A 15,591-nucleotide genomic window follows, 5' to 3' on the forward strand; every position below is an offset into this window, starting at 1 on the left:
ATGTCATCATCTTCTTGCATAATCTTCAATTCTAGCTCTTTACGCAGGTAAGCGATTTTTGCCTCGTTACGACCTGCATACAAACCAGCTAGAATATCCCAAGCCTGTTTTGCTGTTTTAGCTGAACGAATATGTGGGGTGATGTTACGTTTGACAGTGAGTGCAATCAAGGCATGAGCCTGCGCATCTTTACCATCCCAACGAGCTTGTTCAGCAGTGGGTAAAACAGCAGCAATAGTAGAGCTACTAGAACCTGTAACATCCTTAGCAGATCCTACATCCACAGAACCTGGACGTACATCCATATCCTGCACAATGTTCCACACTCCTTTTGCAACCAAAACATGCTGCATCATGTATGCCCAAAGTGGGTAGTTGCTGTCTCCATCCAATTTGTCATCAGCTGCGAAATACATCATTGCTGTTATCAGCCGTGGCCACTGACTAAAACTGATACAAAAGCTACTTGTAATGAAGCAAAGACTGAACAGAAGACAACTTGTACTATGTAGCACGGTCCACAATAGAACACGTATGCCTGTTTTGCAAAAAACTGCACTGTCGAAATTTCTACAGAAAATGACAAAAACACCTGTGCAAAAATTGAAATGCAAAAACGGAGCCCGAAACGACCTCAGATGCAAATTTTGAGAACGCATAACCCAACGGGTTTATTTGCAGAGTAGAGGGACCTGCAAGCGCTCGTGAAAACTCACCTCAATCGGAGAACGTGAGTCGGAGGGTGCTAGCGATGTAGCCCTGGGAGCCGATGCGTGCTCTGATACCAATTGTTGGAATTAGGGTTGCAGGAAAGCACACAAAGCTTGGAGAAGAAGAAGCAAGAATGCACACAACACAAAGTATTAGATTGTGTCAATGTACAAAAGATAAGTTAGCCCTAGAAGGATGGGCGTATATACAAGCCGGGGGAAAAAACCTCCTAAAGAGGGAAAAAGTGCCCCGGCGGTCCTAAGTGTGTTCACACACATCACTGCCTATATATATATGGCAACATTGGGAACATATGTCATTCATTGAGAGACAAAGAGAAGCTCATGATAGGTGGATGGAAATACCGAATTTTCTCAAGAGGGAGTACAAGGATTTTGCACAATTCCTTGGATCTTTTGTGCAATTGTAAAAGCACAAGCCCTCCCACCATCATGAGAATGCATCATCAACCGTGTCAAAGGATGTAAAGGACAAGATTTTACTCTCTAAGTTCAAGGGTGACGGTTCAGTCCCACATGAGTTGGAAGAATGGATGAATAAGTTGGATACATACTTTCAGCTCTATCCGAAGAGTGAAAGGGACAAAGTGCATTTTGCATCCTTGCATTTGGAAGACTATGCACATCAATGGTGGAGACATATGCTCAAGGAAGGAGTTATGCCACATACTTGGGAAGAACTCAAGCATGAAATGAATATGACATTTGTGTCGCCTTTGGTTCTTGACCGATACCATGAAGAATGGTATGAACTCACACAAAAGGACATGTCGGTTAGGGAGTACATCAAGAGGTTCATGAAGCTCTCTATGTGTGTGGATGGACTCAATGAAGGGATGCGATTGAAGAAGTTTGTGCATGGTCTAGATTCATACATCAAAGCGGATGTCTCGGCACAAAGACCAAGCACTATCAAAGAGGCTATGAGGTTGGCGGAGCTATATGAGCCAAAGTATAAGAGGGTTCAGCCCAATGTACCTTTTCATAAGCCATTTCACACTTCTTCAAATGTGGAGAAAAGTCTACCTTCTTCCACATCCACTTACACTTCCGAATTCCATACATCTTTTGGAAGTGGACAGTCCACAAGTGGAGTTCATAATGATGCTAAGAAGAGCAATGGGTTTGTCAAGAAGCCTCCTCAACCATTCAAGAAGACTCAACGGATGGATGATCCTAAGATTGAGGAATTGAGGAGCAAAGGCCTATGTTTTAAATGCAAAGAGAAGTGGTCACATGGGCACATTTGCAAATCAAAGAAAGTGGTGGCTACTATGATCATTATGGATGAGGATGATGATTCCAAGTCATCTCATGATGTGGAAGAGTTTGAAGATTGCAGCGAGGAGACACATGAAGAAGACTTGGAGGGTCATTCTTTTGTCAAAGAAAATGATGAGTTTCCTTTCGACCCCGGTGGAAGGGATCATGCATGCATTTTGAGGGATACAAAAGGAGTATCTTATCAATGAGAGTGCTACCCATATTTACACAAAAAATTACAGCAAGGAGATGGTGAAGAATTTCTTATTATAAGCTTCGGAATGGTCTACTATGGTACAAGGATAAGGTGTATTTGGTTCCAACCTCATCCTACATTTCCAAGGTGCTTCATGAGATGCATTCTTCACTACTTTTTCGGGTCATCTTGGTGTTCTCAAGACATTTGACAAAGTGAGCAAAAGCTTCTATTGGAAAGGCATGTGGAGGGATGTCAAGAAGTTTGTTTTGGAATGTGTGTCATGCCAAAGGGATAAGGATAGTCACCATTTGCCAAGTGGTACTTCATCCGTTGCCTATTTCGGATGGAAAATGGACTCACATTTCCGTGGACTTCACGGGCTTGCCAAAGACGAAGCATGGATGGGATCAAGTATTTGTGGTGGTGGATAGACTCACCAAATCAGCTCATTTTATTGCTTCCAAGACTACTTATGGGGCCTCTCACATTGCCAAGCAATTTATGGAGCATGTATTCAAGATACATGGTTTGCCACTCAACATAGTTTGTGATAGAGATACCAACTTAATGGGCACTTTTTGGAGGACATTGTATGAGAACTTGGGGACTCAAATCACTCCTTCTACATCCTATCACCCTCAAACAGATGGGCAAACGGAGTGCACAAACAAATGGCTTGAAGTGTACTTGAGGCACTATTGTCATGACATGCAAGCATCATGGGATGAATGGCTTTACCTTGTTAAATTTTGTCATAATTCATGCAAGCATTTGAGTATTGGGATGTCACCTTTCGAGGCTCTTTATGGGTATCAAGTGCATGTGCCATCTATTGCCTTCCATGAGGATAAAATGGTTAATTCTTTAGCCAAGGAAGAGTTGGAAAGGATGAAACAGCTTCTTCAATTAAGCAAGGATAATATGAAGAAGGCACAAGAAGTCATGAAGGCAAATGTGGATGAGCATAGATGCAAAATGGAGTTCAAGGAAGGTGATTATGTGTTGCTCAAGCTTCCTAAGAGTCGTCACAATATTCTCAAAGGGTCTTCCAATTCCAAGTTGGCACATAGATACTATGGACCATATTTGGTAGTCAAGAAAGTGGGTGATTTGGCTTATAAGCTTGACCTACCTCCTTCTACAAGGATTCATAATGTGTTTCATGTATCCAACCTTAAGAGGTTTGTGGGCTCTCTTCCTGAAGAGATTTAAGAGTTACCACCGATGGATAAAGAAGGAGAGATTATCTATGAGCCGGAGAGGATTGTGGACACCACAAGAGGACAAGGGTTTTGAGGAACCGGAACATTGATGAATTCCTTGTGAAATGGAAGCGCTTGCCCATAGTTGAGGCTACTTGGCAATCAATGGAGTATTTTCAACAAAATGATTTACTTGATGGAAGTATTCCTTGATCAAGTGGCATGATTATTATGTGAAGAATGGGCATATCATGAGGTTTTATATGTGCTATAATTTCTGGACAGCTTTGGTTGGATCTATTGTTGGGGTTACCAATCTACTCCAACACACTTGGAAGATCATTTGGTTCGATGATAAATATGTGGGACCCTTTTGGGTACGGCTACGCATCATTTGCAGCTCATTTTTATGGAGGTTTCATGAAGAATTTCAAGGGAAGCTTCATCGACAACATGGCTGCGATAACAGTCCTACATGCTATTTTTGGAGGAGTTTGCTGGCTTCACTACATTTGGTTTCCCTATTACAAATGTATTCGAGGTGCATTTTTGAATACCTCTTTACTTCCCATGGGTTCACATTGAGATTGCGATTCAATTGTAAATATCTTGTATGATTTTGAGGACAAAATCTTTGGGAAGGGATGGTTTGTCATGAACCATAGAGCTTGATTTCCACATGTACATAGGGGCCCATGGGCAAAAGGAGAAAGTGACTATAAATAGGGTTTGGGGTACATTGGTAGCATCTTTTGACATCGTTTGACACTTTTACTAATTTTGGTCATCTTGTATCTTTGGGCTCCATCAATGAAAATTTGGCCTTCCATGGTCAAGTTCATGGCTAACTTGAAAGCCATCCTCTTGGTGAGAGGTTAAACACACTTAGGCTATTTGTACATCTTCTCTTACTACATGCACTTATAGATTTTCTCTCTCTTGTATATTCATGTGATGAGCCATTTGATAACTAATCTCATGATTAATGGATACTAGATTCTTGCTTTGATGTGTTTGATTCAATAGTTTACTCTAGATCCATTTCACTTCATGTAACATGTGACATTGCCAAGCATGAACTCCCTATGGCGGCATTAATAGTGGCACTCCTTAGCTAGTGGGTTGAGCTACAAGAAGCCAAGCGATGTTCAAGCAACCCTCATGTGGCAATCATCAGCCCTCTCATTGTTGACATGGCAGGCCTAGCTTGTCGACTATTATGCAACCATTATGAGAGTACTGGAGCAATCCAATGTTTTAAAGAAATAGGTGTTTGATAAAGTTGGATTTGGATAACTTTTTTAAAATGTTGATAGTGTTGATATATTTTAAAAGTAAGTGTCAATAACTTATAGTACATCCCATTTACAAATGAAGGCATTTCTTTCATTTCTCTCCATTCTTTCTAGCTTGTGAGTATGATGCGTACCAAGGCACTAGTTCATTCGTCCATATCTAGTGAACATACTATCACCGATAGTACGTAATGATGAAGACCAAGCTCCTCTAAATGGGAAAGATGCTCCTCCTATGCCGGCTACACATAAGAAGAGAAGATGGAGACTAGGCATCGCCACTCTTTGTGAAATTAGGAGGTCCATAAGAGTCTCGAGTTGATTATACCCAAGGTATCTTTCTCAAGGTTGGTGCAAGAAATATTACAAAATCTACAAAGCGAAAATCAATATAGATACTTCTCAAGAGAACATACTATTGATATATTTTGAAAGTAAGTGTCAATAACTTATAGAGTAAGTCCCATTTACAAATAAAGGCACTTCTTTCATTTCTCTCCATTCCTTTTAGCTTGTGAGTATAATGCATACCATGGCACTAGTTCATTCATCCGGATCTAGTGAACGTACTATCACCCAGTAGTATGTAATGATGAAGGCCAAGCTCCTCCAAATAGGAAATATGCTCCCGCTATGCCAGCTACACATAAGAAGAGAAGATGGAGACTAGGCATCGCCACTCTTTGTGAAATTAGGAGGTCTAGAAGAGTCCTCACTTGATTATACCCAAGGTATCTTCCTCAAGATTGGTGCAAGAAATATTGCAAAGGCTCGCATGAGGAGGCCAGGGAATTTAAAAAGCAAGCCTCTAGATGCAAGCCTTCATATACAGGGGCCCTAGAGGCCTCTGATGGGATTAATATTTTTTTCAAGAGGTGGTATATGATACTTCTATGCACACTTTTATAAAACATGACATTGATTTATGATAATGCTGGTGCATTTAAAGAGGCGGTGGTAAACTTTCATAATTCAATGATGCAGGTGTGGAATTCAAATTGCATTATGCACGATATGGTAAGAGTGGTAACTATTTTGTTATAATTAAAATGTACATGTAATATTTTAGGTTTAATTGTGGATATCTTGTGTTCTTTAATGCATCATATACTTGAGGCTCATGGTCCATACTTTACTGAACAAGAAAGCTTGGTGATATGGTCCACGTAAGGCATCGAGCGATCTCACAGGCAAGCTCGATGGGGATTCCAAAAAGCAACATCACATGGAGGTAGATCAAAGATTCCAATCCTATCAGGCAGTTACTTTAATAATGGTATAGAAGAATAGACATAAAATAAGAGGACAAATTAAGAGAGTCCATATCCAATGATATAGAGGCATTCGTAGTAGGGCAACGTATGAAGTGAAGAAAGTAAGATATGAAAATAGCACAGCTAGAGAACATCATACAGAGTAGTTGACAACCGAAGAGAGAGTCAGTAAGAGAATAGTGATAAAGTATGAGGAAAAATTAATAAAGTCCAAATCCAATGATATAGAAACTGTTTGCGGGGCAATATGTGAAGTGAAGAAAGTAAGACATGAAAATAACACAGTGAGAGAACATGATACAGAATGGTTGACAACCCATGAGAGAGTCGGAATCAAATCACAACATCGAGCACAAAGTGGTGATAGAAGTGATTCAGATTTGTAATTGAGAAACATAATAATATTTTATGTTTATGAGAGTACTGGAGCAATCCAATGTTTTAAAGAAATAGGTGTTTGCTAAAGTTAGATTTGGATAACTTTTTTAAAATGTTCATAGTGTTGATATATTTGAAAAGTAAGTGTCAATAACTTATAGTAAGTCCCATTTACAAATGAAGGTATTTCTTTCATATATCTCCATTCTTTCTAGATTGTGAGTATGATGCATACCAAGGTACTAGTTCATTTGTCCGATAGTATGTAATGATGATCGAGGCCAAGCTCCTCTAAATGGGAAAGATGCTCCCCCTAAGGTAGCTACACATTAGAAGAGAAGATAAAGACTAGGCACATCGACACTCTTTGTGCGAAAATCAATATAGATGCTTTTCAAGAGAGCATACTATTGATATATTTTCAAAGTAAGTGTCAATAACTTATAGTAAGTCCCATTTACAAATAAAGGCACTTCTTTCATTTCTCTCCATTCCTTTTAGCTTGTGAGGATAATGCGTACCATGGCACTAGTTCATTCATCCAGATCTAGTGAGCATACTATCACCGGTAGTACGTAATGATGAAGGCCAAGCTCCTCCAAATAGGAAATATGCTCCCGCTATGCCAGCTACACATAAGAAGAGAAGATGGAGACTAGGCATCGCCATTCTTTGTTAAATTAGGAGGTCCATAAGAGTCTCGAGTTGATTATACCCAAGGTATCTTTCTCAAGATTACTCTGCAAGAAATATTGCAAGATCTACAAAGCAAAAAAAATAAAGATACCTTTCAAGAGAACATACTATTGATATATTTTAAAAGTAAGTGTCAATAACTTATAGTAAGTCCCATATATAAATGACACTTCTTTCATTTTGGCACTTCTTTCATTTCTCTCCATTCCTTTTAGCTTGTGAGTATAATGCGTACCACGACACTAGTTCATTCATCCGGATCTAGTGAACATACTATCACCGGTAGTACGTAATGATGAAGGCCAAGCTGTACCAAATGGGAAAAATGATCTTGCTATGCCAGCTACACATAAGAAGAGAAGATGGAGGGCAGGCATCGCCACTCTTTGTGAAATTAGGAGGTCCAGAAGAGTCCTGAGTTGATTATACCCAAGGTATCTTCCTCAGGATTGGTGCAAGGGCTAGGGGCTTTAAAAAGCAAGACTCTAGATGCAAGCCTTCTTCAGACAGGGGCCCTACAGGCCTCTGATGGGATTGTTAACAATATCTAAAAGTGGTTTAGCACACAAAAAGGTCCTTTTTAGAATGTCCTTATATCTTTTTAGATTATCCTTATATCTTTCTAACTTATTATGCTATGTCTTTTTGTGAGACTGTACAGGCTGAGCTAGAACAATTGGAGACAGAAGTTGAAGATGCTATGCAGCATTTAGCATTTATAGAGAATATGGTGTTGCAGTTTAAGCAAGGTAAGAAGCTATGTTTGGTACCCACACCCTATGAAGCATCGAAAGATGAAGAGGCCACAATCAAGGTGGCATGCAACTGTGCTGGGTGTGGAGATCCATTGGCTACTGCAAATGTAATTGGTATATATATGCTAGCCTACAAACACAAATATCACCCTTTATGCTTTGCAAGTGTGATTGCCTAGAGTATGTTTTGTGTGGGTCTTGGTTGCAATGAGACCATCTCAGATAATGCAGGATCGTTGCTTCTTGGGGGGCCTCAGATAGTCACTAAGCAAGAGACTATGTAATCTTTCATAATGTTTGAGTATGTTATCTTTGATGATGTTTTATATGTTATTCTACCCTTTGGTATGAATCTTACACATGTACTTGGATTGTGGATGCAGGGGATTTTAGGAGGGGGTCGACATGTGCAGGGTTAGGGAAAGGGGAGAGTTTGGAGATGTCAAATGTAGATGAGGGCTTAACACCATATTGGGGAATATGGGAATTTCCCACAAGTTTGGGACACGTGGTCAAAAGTTTGGATTAACCATAACTTGAACACCACTAATCCAAAATGAGCGCTTTATAGCTCTTTAGATTCCATTTTTCAAGCGCTTTCCAACGATAGGTCATATGATAGGGTTTTGAGAAACTTACAAATATGTTATCCATGTCCCCTTTTTTAAGTATTCAAAAGTGAAAATTGGGAAATTCCCAAATTCACTAATATGGTGTTGCTTGGGGAAAGTGATAAGTTCTATAGTTCCATAGGATGGGCTAGATTTGGATGGCATGGCAGATGTGTCAACTAAGCCTGTGGCTGATGACCTACATAAAAAGTCACCAGCCAAAGTCATGGAGCAAGCAACCCAGGAAGGTGTGTATGCAGCAACAATGAAGGTTGTGAAAATTTATGACAATGAGGGCAAAGAAGGGGAGCAGGATGATGCTGATACTGAAGCCTCTCCGGATGTGATGCTGAGCCAATGCAAAGACGAACATAAAAGTAAGCATCTGGCAAACGAATGGAAGAAAGAAAAATACAAATGAAGGTACCTTGTATTTAATTTTTAACCATATTGTAATATCATTATTATTGTTATTGAAAGGCTATCGTGCTTGTAGGAGCCGGCCCTCCAAAGAAGGCAAAGCTAGCACCAGTCGATATGGTGATGAAGACATTGAATTATCCCTTGCGGCGGTGTTAGAGCAACCACAACCAAAGCAATAAAAGTATTGGACCCAATCCCATTGACCCCCCTTCGCACTTACAAAGCTAGCCCGGGCATGCAAGAAGTTGTAAAGTACTTGCTATATGTAAAATATTGGACCCAATCCCATTGACCCCCCTTCGCACTTACAAAGCTAGCCTCGGGCATGCAAGAAGTTGTAAAGTACTTGCTATATGCACATGTTTGTATCACTGGCACCTACCAATTTTTGGCCTCTTGTATTTAATACGCATCTATAAGCATTGTTGCCACTATTTGTATTGGCTGCCCCTATTTTAATGAAATGCATCCTTTTTTGAAACTCCTTTTCATCTAGCCTCTTTTAATGCGTTGAGTCTCCTTGCGTAAAGTTTTGATGAATTTAGGTTAATGTGTTAATAATCATTTTGTTTATTAGAGGTCCTAAAGGCTCATGTGGCAATATAGACGGTTGAGGAGATTGAGATTGACAGAGTGCCGTCGCACAGTATCAGACTCCGTCAAAGTTCATAGATATAGAGGATCTAGATCGAGTCGTGTTGGTTGTTGACTTGCAAAAGGGGTTCGTTTTGGAGACATGCCATTTGAAGAAAGAGGAACCTCCAAATCTGGATGCTAATGATTACATACAAGTAAAGGCATCAAGAGATGAGGTGATCCACTTTGTGCGCAAAGATGTGGAGCCCTTGCTGATGGGATGCAGATTTGCAAGCGTTTATATTTGAAGTTCTACCCTCCTCCGAAACGTTCAAAAAGGGTGGAGCTTTGTTTCCCTTGTGCTTCAAAGTGGCTGTGTGCCTTGATTGGTCAAGAGCTATGTGATGTTGTAGATTTCATTTTTTATTCGAGCAAACCGGCAAGAACCTTTACAATTCTTGGAAAAGGTTCCCAAGATACAACGAGAGGAACACACTCTTGATTGATGACAACTACTATAAGTGTAAGGTGAATAGGCCAGATATATACCGGATTTTGCTACGAGAGCATAAGCATCATTGCATGGTAAATGAGCTTGGAAAATGGTTTCTCAACAAATGGCTTCAGGCTATTGATCACATACCATTTGCAGAATGTTGGGAGGGTCCCGTGCAAGATGATTCAGATAGATTTGTTAACAAGAAATTGAGACAAGGTGGGGTCATCTTGTCTTATGCTGCATACATGAAGCAAGGAAGGTCGTCCCGTTAGGTAGCACTTTGATCTATGCAGGAGCAAAAAAATTTGTAATAGAACTAATTTTCGTATGTGCTCGTATTATGACAATCTTATTGAAACCTTGGATATTTGTAAGCACTTTTTGGATCTTGAGTTTTTGTAAACTCATTTTGTAATGACATCTGTAAACACTCTCCCATAATTGTAAACTCATTTTAGATTGAATATACAAGTAGTTTACAATACTTGAAATGTAGTCTACAGTACTTCTCGAGTAGTTTTAAGTGCTTGAAAATATGAGCTTACTTTACAGGTAGTTTTAAGTTATTGCAAATTTGTGCTTACTACTTTATAGGTAGTTTGCAATAATATGAAATGTAGTGGAGTATTTCTCTATAAGTAGTTTTTTGTACTTCAAAAGTAGTCTATGGTACCAAATATTTTACAGGTGGTTCTCAAGTAGTTTTTATTACTTGAAAATATATTCTTACTACTTTACAGTACTGGTGGTTCTCAAGTAGTTTACAGTACTTTAGAAGTAGTTTACAGTATTGGAAAATGTGAGCTTACAACTTGATAGGTAGTTTGCTATAATCTGAATATAGGTGGTTTACATGTAGATTATAGTACTTGAAAAGATGAGTTTACTACTTTGCAGCAGGTAGTTTTCAAAGATATGAAATTAGGCTATGTTCTGTTCACAAATGATATACATATATGATTAGAAGATTATGGTCCTAATAAGATTGTTTGAAGTACTTAAAAATTAGTTCATGGTACTGAAATAGTAGCTACAATATGGAAAAAGTAGTTTACGTGCATGCCTCGATGAATATATAAGTGTAGGTGGGTTGCCAATTAGTCCTCCTATATAAATCTAAAATTATAGAAAATGGGGCGAATGTTTTTAAAACATGCCCTAAAATGTCCAAAATTGGGCGAATATTTTCTAAAACCCTTCAAAATGGCCAAAATTTGGGCGAACGTTTTAAGATGCCAAGCGAATTGTTTTGCAAAAATAAAAACCCTAAAAAATAGCCAATTGGTGAAGATTAGCCTCTATTTTTCTCCTTTTTGCTACTTAGCGAATAAGTACATGCACTACTTACTTGGGAATATCTTTGAATTTCATGTTGATCATCATACCTTATTGTATATGAGCAGCAAGCCAAACTTGACATGGCAATTAGCTAGATGGATGTTGCTCTCCTCCAATAATTCAATTTCACCATCCACCATACTCGAGACAATGAGCATGTTGTGGCCGACTTCCTCAGTCGGATTGAATCCAGAGAAGAACGAGAAAGAGTGAATGATCAACTACTACCACGGATGCACCACGAGGTACTCCTTTAGAAGCAAGGCTAATTGAATCCCTAGGTGTTGTGCAAGTACGCCTACTGATAGAGCAAAAGGTAAAGTATTAATGCGGACACAAAAGATTTTGTTCCATCTTGGTTACTATACATTAGGATCAATCCACTAATACAATCTTGAGATTCTCATATGCTTCTTAGCATTCTTCAATCTGTTCAAAGAGAACTAATAATCAATACAATGTGTCTACAAATAAGGATGAAGAATTGAAATAATGAATCTATGGTAGTAACACACATGTTCCGATAAACCTTTGCACTCCTTCATTGTGGTGGTAATTCACGAATTAATTTGATCTCTCTTTCGTTCAGTTGAAGTGCCATTCTTGGAAGAAGTGATTACATTCTCGGTATAAGCTTTTTCCATTCCTCTTGCTTTAGTCCTTTCATGATACAATAGTCCGTAGTAGCTATTATGATACAATGTGCTTGGGCTCCTTTAGAAGCAAGGCTAAGTGGTGAGCGTAACAAAATGTGCCCGTTAGTTGACCGCGTTTCCAGCTAACGGTCCTTGTCATTGCGAACGACAATACCCCCCCCCCCCATTTTTCCACCTCCAAAAAAAAAAAATGTTGGCCACCAATATTGAAGCCCTCTTGCAAAAATGTCCATCGATAATCCTTGAATGTTTCTATTCAGGAATGGTTAGAGACTCATTCTTACGGCCACACCTTTGTGAATTTCTTATATAGCAAATCCGCTATCGCGTGCACCCATTTTCGATGAGGCATTGGGCTCTACATTGGGCTCTATCTTCGTTCTAAAGGTCTCAAGGGAATTCGTGTGCTAATTATGTATCGATTTCCACTCTTAAAACTAAATCAAAATTGAATCCCCTGGATAATGTAGTATTGAGCATATTGGCACTCTCTTTAGTTTGTTCGGAAACATTTTATTACAAAGCTTGGAATTAGAAAAGAAATATCAACCAGCTACATCCATCATCCCACGGTCACCTTTTCCGAACTTTAGTGGAGATATGCTAGCAATACTACTTCTACACTACTAATTACTAATTGGATCGAGAGACTAGTAGTAGGCACATATGCTTCGTAAGGACTGGCTGCTCATCTTCTTCTAGATGGTGGGTGGGTGGGTGGGTGGGTGGGAGGGAGGGAGGGAGGGAGGGAGTCTTTGCAAGCCAAAATAATAATAATAATAAATTACCGTCAGTAGTTGTTGGTGGTGCTGGTGGTGGTGCTGGTGCTGGTGGTGGCCGCCAAGCTTTTGAGGATAGCTTGGCACTCCTTGTCCAAGTAAGGAGTGAGGTCAGCCCCCACACCACCAATGACAACGTGAGTAGCCTCAGACACAAAGAGCTTTCTGGCACGTGCAGTGAGGCTTGGGTGCGGATGGATTGTGCCAATTTTGTGAAGAAGCTGCTTTTGGTTCCCAATAGGAATGCATGCCATGAGCACACACGTGGCCCCGTGCTTACGTGGATCCTTATCATGGCCCAAAAACACCAGAGTAATGTCACAGACTGTGAAGCTGGCCTGGTGTGAAGAGGAGCCGCCTTTAAGCTTGTGGATTCCCGGTGCAGCTATCATCACCCCACCCAGCCATCCACGATGGTCACTTTCAGCGTAATGTGTATGGATAGGTAAATTGTCATCCAAATCAGTGTCATGCCTTAGGTTAATTGAGATAAGGCCCACTTTCAGCTGGTAGCTTTGGTCATCATCAGTTGTTTTGATTAATTTGCCCTTGGCAATCTGCGCTTTCATGACAAGGCTGCCATCCTCTTGCACATTGGTCACCAACCATCACATAGTTATCAGAATAGTACCTTCTAAACTCGGCTCTGCTAGTGTCCGGATCAGCTCTAAGGTCAGGAGCCCAGGATATGCCTGCTACCTCATAGCCTTCATACTCCGCTGCACAGAAATTAAGGAGAAGGTCTGTTACATGCTTTTGCTTAAACAAGAGCTTGGCCAATCCCACCAGTTGGATATCGAGTGTCCGATTCGTTTTCAGTTCATAGTCACCTTTGAAGCCAATGAGACCCAGAATCCCCAGCACTCTGTCATCCTCATCCGTGGCATATCTAACCCTGATTTGTTTAACCAGGGTTTCCATGTAAACTCCTCTGCAAGCTCACCGAAAGCTTCATAAAAATCCTCAAAAAGCTTGGGCGGCAGGTCTGAAAGGCCGTGCACACGGACACCCAGGAGGGTGCCCATCATCTCAAAGTAAGCTTTGGCGCCCAAAAAGTAGAGATCAGAAGAGGAAGACCCACCAGCTCTTCTTCTAGAATAATCACCACCTCCTTGAGCAAATCCATAACAACTGAGATCATCATTGCTATCCCAGTCAATCCAGGCTTTATCCTCTGGGTGTGAGCTGGGTTCCTTCTCAATAAACTGTATAATGCGATCCTCAAATTTCTCTACCAGAAAATACAACTTTTCTGGCAACATATACTCTTGCAGGGTCCACACTCTTGAGAACCAACGTGGGAGCTTCTGATCGGACTCCAGCACTTTGAAGCCATTGGTGGATCCAATCCCATGTGGTGCCACATAGCAAGCCCTGCTTAGACTGTAATAACCCCCCATTAGATGCATCTCTAGGGCCATCTCATCAGCATCATACTGATTAATGCATACCGCATCTAACCACACCCTTTCCACCCCATCGGATTGGAGAATAGAGAGGTAGTTTATAACATCCGGGTAGTAGGATTTGTCACTAAATTGGGATTTGCCGATGGTTTGGGCATAGATTAGGCCTTGTGGGTCTGCTTCTTTTGTCCACCCATTGGCTGCGAGGATAGCCTTGCAGTCTTTGACCAATGCTCTGATGGCATCTGTCCACGTGTGTGAGACGATATGGAAGTCCCAGTTGGTAGGGACCACGAAGCAGAACCCAGTCTTGCTCTCCACTGTGGCCTTCACATCCAATAGCCTCTTGGGATAAACATCGTCATGGAGATATATATCCGACTTCTTCACCATGACTTTCTTCTCTCTCCCGCCAAATTATAATGATGCGCGCCGGCCGTGCAGTGCTCCTTCCTGCCCAGAAGAAGAAGAAGAAGAAGAAGAAGAAAGCAGCCGAATTATTATTTCAGTGATTTTCTTAGCCGTTATTTAGCAAAACAATTGTACCTATAAGTTTCCTGCCGCCAATAATGTCATTTACTTCGAGGTGAAACTCTGACCCGACCCACTCACGTAACGACGCCGGCCAATAATGTCAGCTTACACACACACACACACTCCCTCCTATTTAATTAAATGGCAGCAGACGACCAATGCCAGCTCTCTCTGTCTCTCTCTCTCTCTCTCTCTCTCCTCCTAAATGGCAGCAGGCTGTAGTTCTTATCGAGAAGCTTGCACCATAACTGAATCAGACCGTGGTAAACTGCTACATTAGTCCTAATCACGGCCTTTAAAAAGGAAAATAACCTCAACGACTTGCTTATCAATGGGCGGCTTCGAAAAATAAAGATGAAGGCCCAGTGCATGAACTCTTAGCAAACAACTGATAGAGAAGAGAAGAGCTGCAGATAATTTATCTAAAACATTGGCTGCTTATCCTTATCTAACGCGAGCTACTAGTAGACAGAGCAAAGTGAGTACATGAAAAAAAGAAGAAATACGGCGTCATATATCTGAAAGAGGATTAGTGAGGCCTGGTTCTAGTTATTCCGAGACAGGCATGCATGTAGAAGACCACCAATAGCAGCAAAAAGGCTTAAACTCACAAATGAATGAATAGATTCGATAGGATGAGCGATCAGTCATAACACCCAAAAAAAAAGATTCTTGCGAGCGAAGCGCAGGCCATATCAACAATTAGAAGAAGGAGGACAGGGGGTGGTGGGTTTAAACCATTCTCCAGTGGATGCTGGCACGAAATGAAGCGAGAGAACAAGAAGCGACACTGCTGGGTGGTGAGGCTGTCCGCCCCTTAAAAGCAAAAAATAAATAAATAAATAAAATGTGTGTCTTACCCGTTAATTACATGTGCCACGCGAGGCTTGTGTCTTTACCCATTAAGTACCATGTCACATGTGTACAATAGCCAGCTTCTGTCGTAACCGATAACTTTTCGAAGTTCGAACACTGC

The 15,591-nt window shown here is 40.6% G+C and overlaps 1 pseudogene across 1 annotated transcript; it reads right to left on the reverse strand.

Moving 5' to 3' along the window:
* Window positions 1-12,393: 12,393 nt before the first annotated feature.
* Window positions 12,394-15,348, reverse strand: LOC147637963 (uncharacterized; annotated as a pseudogene). The gene is made up of 2 exons (XR_015265657.1): window positions 15,102-15,348; window positions 12,394-14,534 (listed from the first exon to the last, which is right to left on the reverse strand). The product of XR_015265657.1 is annotated as an uncharacterized LOC147637963 (transcript).
* Between the last annotated feature and the right edge of the window lie 243 nt (window positions 15,349-15,591).

The sequence above is a fragment of the Cibotium barometz genome, chromosome 5, assembly GCF_041138505.1.
Source record: "Cibotium barometz isolate CiBa-2024 chromosome 5, ASM4113850v1, whole genome shotgun sequence".
NCBI lineage: Eukaryota > Viridiplantae > Streptophyta > Polypodiopsida > Cyatheales > Cibotiaceae > Cibotium > Cibotium barometz.